Below are 6789 nucleotides of genomic sequence, written 5' to 3' on the forward strand. Positions count from 1 at the left end.
ACCCCGCCCCTTCAAAACCCTCAGGTTGTTTTTCAGAGTCCATAGTCTCTCATGGTTCACCTCCCCTTCCAATTTCCCTCAACTCCCTTCTCCTCTCCATCTACCCTTGTCCTCTATATTATTTGTTATGCTCCACCAATAAGTGAAACCATATGATACTTGACTTTCTCTGTTTGACTTATTTCACTCAGCATAATCTCTTCCAGTCCTGTCCATGTTGCTACAAAAGTTGGGTATTCGTCCTTTCTGATGGAGGCATAATACTCCATAGTGTATATGGACCACATCTTCCTTATCCATTCATCCGTTGAAGGGCATCTTGGTTCTTTCCACAGTTTGGCGACCGTGGCCATTGCTGCTATAAACATTGGGGTACAGATGGCCCTTCTTTTCACTACATCTGTATCTTTGGGGTAAATACCCAGCAGTGCAATTGCAGGGTCATAGGGAAGATCTATTTTTAATTTCCTGAGGAATCTCCACACTGTTCTCCAAAGTGGCTGCACCAGTTTGCATTCCCACCAACAGTGTAAGAGGGTTCCCCTTTCTCCACATCCTCTCCAACACACGTTGTTTCCTGTCTTGCTAATTTTGGCCATTCTAACTGGTGTAAGGTGGTATCTCAATGTGGTTTTGATTTGAATCTCCCTGATGGCTAGTGATGATGAACATTTTTTCATGTGTCTGGTAGCCATTTGTATGTCTTCCTTGGAGAAGTGTCTGTTCATATCTTCTGCCCATTTTTTAATATGATTATCTGTTTTGTGTGTGTTGAGTTTGAGGAGTTCTTTATAGATCCTGGATATCAACCTTTTATCTGTACTGTCATTTGCAAATATCTTCTCCCATTCCGTGGGTTGCCTCTTTGTTTTGATGACTGTTTCTTTTGCTGTGCAGAAGCTTTTTATCTTGATGAAGTCCCAGAAGTTCATCTTTGCCTTTGTTTCCTTCGCCTTTGGAGACATATCTTGAAAGAAGTTGCTGTGGCTGATATCAAAGAGGTTACTCCCTATGTTCTCCTCGAGGATTCTGATGGATTCCTGTCTCACGTTGAGGTCTTTTATCCATTTCGAGTTTATCTTTGTGTACGGTGTAAGAGAATGGTCAAGTTTCATTCTTCTACATATAGCTGTCCAGTTTTCCCAGCACCATTTATTGAAGAGACTGTCTTTTTTCCACTGGATATTTTTTCCTGTTTTGTCAAAGATTATTTGACCATAGAGTTGAGGGTCCATATCTGGGCTCTCTACTCTGTTCCACTGGTCCATGTGTCTGTTTTTATGCCAGTACCATGCTGTCTTGGTGATCACAGCTTTGTAGTAAAGCTTGAAATCAGGTAACGTGATGCCACCAGTTTTATTTTTGTTTTTCAACATTTCCTTAGCAATTCGGGGTCTCTTCTGATTCCATACAAATTTTAGTATTATTTGCTCCAGCTCTTTGAAAAATACTGGTGGAATTTTGATTGGAATGGCATTAAAAGTATAGATTGCTCTGGGCAGTATAGACATTTTAACGATGTTTATTCTTCCCATCCAAGAGCATGGAATGGTCTTCCATCTTTTTGTGTCTTCTTCAATTTCTTTTAGGAGTGTTCTGTAGTTCCTCGAGTACAGATCTTTAACCTCTTTGGTTAGGTTTATTCCGAGGTATCTTATGGTTTTTGGTGCTATAGTAAATGGAATCGATTCTCTAATTTGCCTTTCTGTATTTTCATTGTTAGTGTATAAGAAAGCCACTGATTTCTGGACATTGACTTTGTATCCTGCTACATTACTGAATTGCTGTATGAGTTCTAGTAGTTTGGAGGTGGAGTCTTTCGGGTTTTCCATATAAAGAATCATGTCATCTGCGAAGAGAGAGAGTTTGACTTCTTCCTTGCCAATCTGGATACCTTTTATTTCTCTTTGTTGTCTGATTGCTGTTGCTAGGACTTGATAAATTACAATTTTTGATCCACTTGTTTCTGTTAAAATAATTATTTTCCTGAGAGAAAAACAAATATAAAAAAACAAATATATAAAAAAATATATATAAAAAAACAAATATATAAAAAAAAAGTAAAATATCATCTGGATATATTGAGTAAAGCTCATGATATAGAGTGATGACTGAAAATCCACAGGCCAGATGGCTTAACACAAGAACAATAAAATAGTTATTATAGAGATTAGTTGAAAATCAACATGACATTATAGCCAAAAGCCATAGAATTGAGGGCAGCAATACATATAGAGAGGAGAAAATACCTTTTTAAATGTTAAAAGTTTATGATATGATAATAATCTATAATTTAGTTTCCAAATAATCTATTTCATTCAGATTTTTACTTTAAGTAAATAATGTTTATTGATTACCTATTAACATGTCAAGAACCCTGTTTTAAAAAATTGTAATCTCCACTACAAATATATCAGGAGAATTGACTAGAACTTAGAGGTGTTAGAGTGAGAATATAAATTGGCCTCTTAGACACAGAGGGAGCAGAATTCAGGCTGCTGCTAGTGTTGTGGGATGTCCTGGGATATGATTTAATGCATGAAGAAAATGTACTTTGAAGAGACAGTGAAAAACTAGTCTCAAGAGGGATTTTATCTATAATTGCATTTTATGTGCTAGAATTACAAGACAAAGGCAAGGGCATTGCCTGAGTGTTGAGTGAGCTCAGGGCAAAATCTGCCTCTGACCAGAGTGGCCTTAGGAAACCAGATATTGCCAAAACCACAGTATAGGATGCTGCAGACGTACTGGTGTTTATCAATGATGCAGTTATGAGTGTTCAACACATTTTCAATAAGAAAATTAAACTAGAAAAATGTGTAAGGGGCCATGAGAAAATGACAGTGATTATAATTGCTATATTTGAATTGGGAAGTTTCTTTTACATTGATAAGCTGGGAAGATAAAAAGATAATACCAGAAGTGTGGAAGAATGTGTGTGAGGAAAATTGTAAGACTCATTGGTGACAAATTTCAACCAAACTGTCAAAAGTCAGTAAAAAATTGTTTTCCATGGCAGGGGTGGGGGGAACATCTTTTAATGCCAAACCCTTGAGAGTAATCAAATTCTTGGGTTTCAAGATGCTTGGGCTCAAACTCTCCCATATGCTATTATATTAATTTCTTTCCTTTGTGACTGAGATCCTAATACATTAATATTATTAATTAATTATATATGTATAATATTAATTAATATTGAGTAGACATTCAACAACACTATAAAATACATCACAGAGTCCTTACAGACGTAATGAACTCGTACTAGACATCTAGCTTTTATACAGAAGTCCCTTCAAATAGAAATTAGTGGGGATACTCTTAAGTGGAACGTGATTTGCTTTACTTCCTGCTAGAGCTGTCCCCGTACGTGAGCTTATCAGCCTGCGTTTTATAGGTGTGTATGTCTGTGTGGAAAGGGATGAGATGTTATTATTTTAATCTGTTAAAAATTCTGAATCCATTTATGATTTCTCTTAAATTTCATGTCAGGAATACACATTTAAATGTAAATAATTCATTTTTTAACTGATGTTTCTCCCTCTGTGACAATGATGGCCTCTGGCCACCCAACACAGAAGGCATTAGAGATCATAGCAGTAGTGAAATGCCACATACTTCAGATTTATGCCATTGAATAGTTTATACGCTGTTTGTATTTTTGAGTGAACACTGCATGCTGGCACAGTATTAGATTCTGTGAGGACATCAAAGAAATAGAAGAGATTACTCTTATCCCCAGGGCAAGAGCAGTTTTACTGCACTTTTCTCAAATGAAAATGTAATGTAGCTCCTGAGTTGGTCAACTTTCTTGGAAGAGTAGCATGATTTCCTTTCTAAAAATCTCATAAAACATTTTAGCTCATACCGTCCCACCAAATAGAAAGGTTCAATGGAAACTTTACATGGATTTAGTGGAATGGGGGAGAAAGTTGGGAGAAATACCAGAATGTCAGCACTTCATTGAGAACAGAGAAGTGATGCCAGATAAGATGTTGAAAGCCTGTAAAACTGGCGTATGACAAAGGCAACAGCATATTTATTTGTGATTTCTGTTTAAGAGTTCTGTGACAAATTTCTGTTGCATTTGTACAGATTTGATTGACTGCCTTAGACCATTGATCTGAGAATTCATAGTCATCCTTTTTTACTTCTTTCATAATTTGTTCAAATGTCTAAGGCAGAGAGTAAAGCTTGAAATGGGGGTTTACACTTTTTTCATACTCTGTGAGCTATTAAGTGCAGATTTTTACAGTAACCGCTGATATATATCAAGATAATGATTCCGGGTCTCAGATAATGGGAAAGAATAGATGAACTACCTAAGCACAGAATGAGGTATAAAATCCATTCCTAGATGGGGACTATCTTGTGGATATACATATTAACAAGACATTATGAATACATTAAAACAATGGAAGGAGTTTAAGTAGGGGCCTATAATAGGCATTTATTCTCTAAATTATCCTTAATGTTCAACAAAGAGAGTAAAGGAAGATGAGTCTAGAAGAACAAATGGGAAATTACAAAATTATGGGGGGACTTACTAAGTTAGAGTAAAATTAGTATTACTAGAAGGGGCCAGAAGCAAAGAAGAGAAATAGCAATCAAATAGGTATAGACTCTCCAGGGAGGAAAACATGTAGTCTGTAAGGGAGTGTGTAAGTGTAGTGTAAATACTGATTATTCATGCTTAGGACATTTTCTGATTTTTAAAATTCAGCTTTGACACCTGAGTATAACCTGAGATTTTTTTTTTAATTTATTCCTTCTGTCACTCACGTTTTCATTTTTTAAAAACTATAGTGATTGAAGTAGAATTTGACAAAATGTTTTTCTAAAGCTGCACAGCCAGAAGCTGAAAGCACAGGCTTCTGTATATCCAATAATTTTGCTTAAATACTTGAACTTGAAATGAACTCTTGATTTGGATTAAGAATGGGGATGTTTCTGGGAATAAAGAGCTCCTGGTTATTGTCTCCTGACCAAAATCAAACCAAGTGGCCTAAGAAATGATTGTATCCTAAAGAAGGCCTTAAAAAAAGCCAGTGTGAGGATAGTAGATTTTCACTCTGTATAACCAATAGAAAACTCTAAAAAATAAAATTGTTGTTATGGCAATGGATCTGGTGTATTGGGCTGTTTCTTAACTCAGTATCTGCCTTAAATAACCATGTTGTTGGACCTGGAGTTAATGGTAAGCTACCCGACATTTTATTCCTGAAATAAGATCTCTGCTTCTTTTGATATAAAATGCTTTAGGCTCATATGTATTAATTAGATTTTGTAATATTTTATTGTTTCCTGCCCAGATATTTTATTCAGGAAAATGTATTACTATAAGCTTAAGGTATTCATTTATTGGGTGATTTAGGTGAAGATAATATACAGTTACAATATTTAAAATAGAAATGATTCCCAGCCAACTTTCATACTTCATTAGACTGGAGAAAAGAGAAAACTACAAATTATACGTATTTCACAGATACATTTGGAAGAATTTAATACCAGAGGTCCTTCATAATATTAGAAATCATGATCCAAGGAAGGGCTATTAAAATGGATTTTTAAAAGTCTTAAGGTCTAGAACACACACATACTGTAACAATTCACAGTAGAGTGAGCTAATAAATACTTTGAGGGTCACATGTATACATAAATGTAGCAATTGTTGCCTCTCCCCAGTTTATAGTGTGAGGTGGTAAAAGGATCTTCTTCAGGGTTAACTCTGAACAAATGACTAGGTCTGAACCATTGTAACTTTGTGATGATTAGAATCAGCAAGCTGGATTTATCGTCTATTAGCTGCATTTCTTCTCATCAGTACTACTCCTTCGCCCTGGCCCTGCTCCCAACCCATGCAATGACTATGCAAATCCTAAATTGGGCATCATATTGAATTCTTTCATTGGGTAATATTCCAATATCTTCTGGAGATTTTCATGAGCATAAAGTTGATAAATAGAAGTTCTGATTCCTGTTTCTAAAACCATACGACTTATAGGTGGGTTTATTATGAAATTAATAAAAAGCTTAAGCTCCAGATCCCTTTGCTTCCCCTGATAGAGGTCCTAGTAACATAGTAATGTGGTTGAATAATTTTATAAATTTTCAAAAAATTTATTTTAATTGCAATTAATTAAGACCCACTATCTTGTCTCACACTTCCTATTCATTACACTTTTCCTTTAGTCAGGTGGTGTTATGTAATGGTATGTTTGGGCTGCAGCCAAAGGGGAAGATGAATTTAGTGGGATGTGTTTATATTTTATAGTCATTTTGCTTATAGTTATTGCTTGCTATCCTGGTGTAGGAATGGTGTCCACAATTGCTTCCACAATCACTGGGCTGATTTACCTCACTTTGTCAGCCTAAGGTATAGGACCAGAAGTCTCATCGCTATATGAACATGGCCCCGGGTAATGGAAATATATGCATAGTGGCCGTGAAACTATTTTAGCCATCTGGCAGCAGAACTAATTTATGGAACCATTTGCAGTTATTGGCACATTTACTAATGAGTATTGTTGATTCATGACTAATGTTTAATATTAGTCATTTCACAATAAAACATGAAATGCTTGGGATGGCTGCGTGATGGTCATTGGGGAGGGTATGTGTTATGGTAAGAGCTGTGAATTGTGTAAGACTGATGGATCACAGACCTGTACACCTGAAACAATTAATATATAATATGTTAATTTTTTAAAAATACCAAAAAAAGACACATGAAATGCTGTGAAATTTATATATGAAAGAACCTTGAGAGGTTTTCAAATTTGAGAACAACCA

The sequence above is a fragment of the Martes martes genome (assembly GCF_963455335.1).
Source record: "Martes martes genome assembly, chromosome: 7".
Lineage (NCBI taxonomy): Eukaryota > Metazoa > Chordata > Mammalia > Carnivora > Mustelidae > Martes > Martes martes.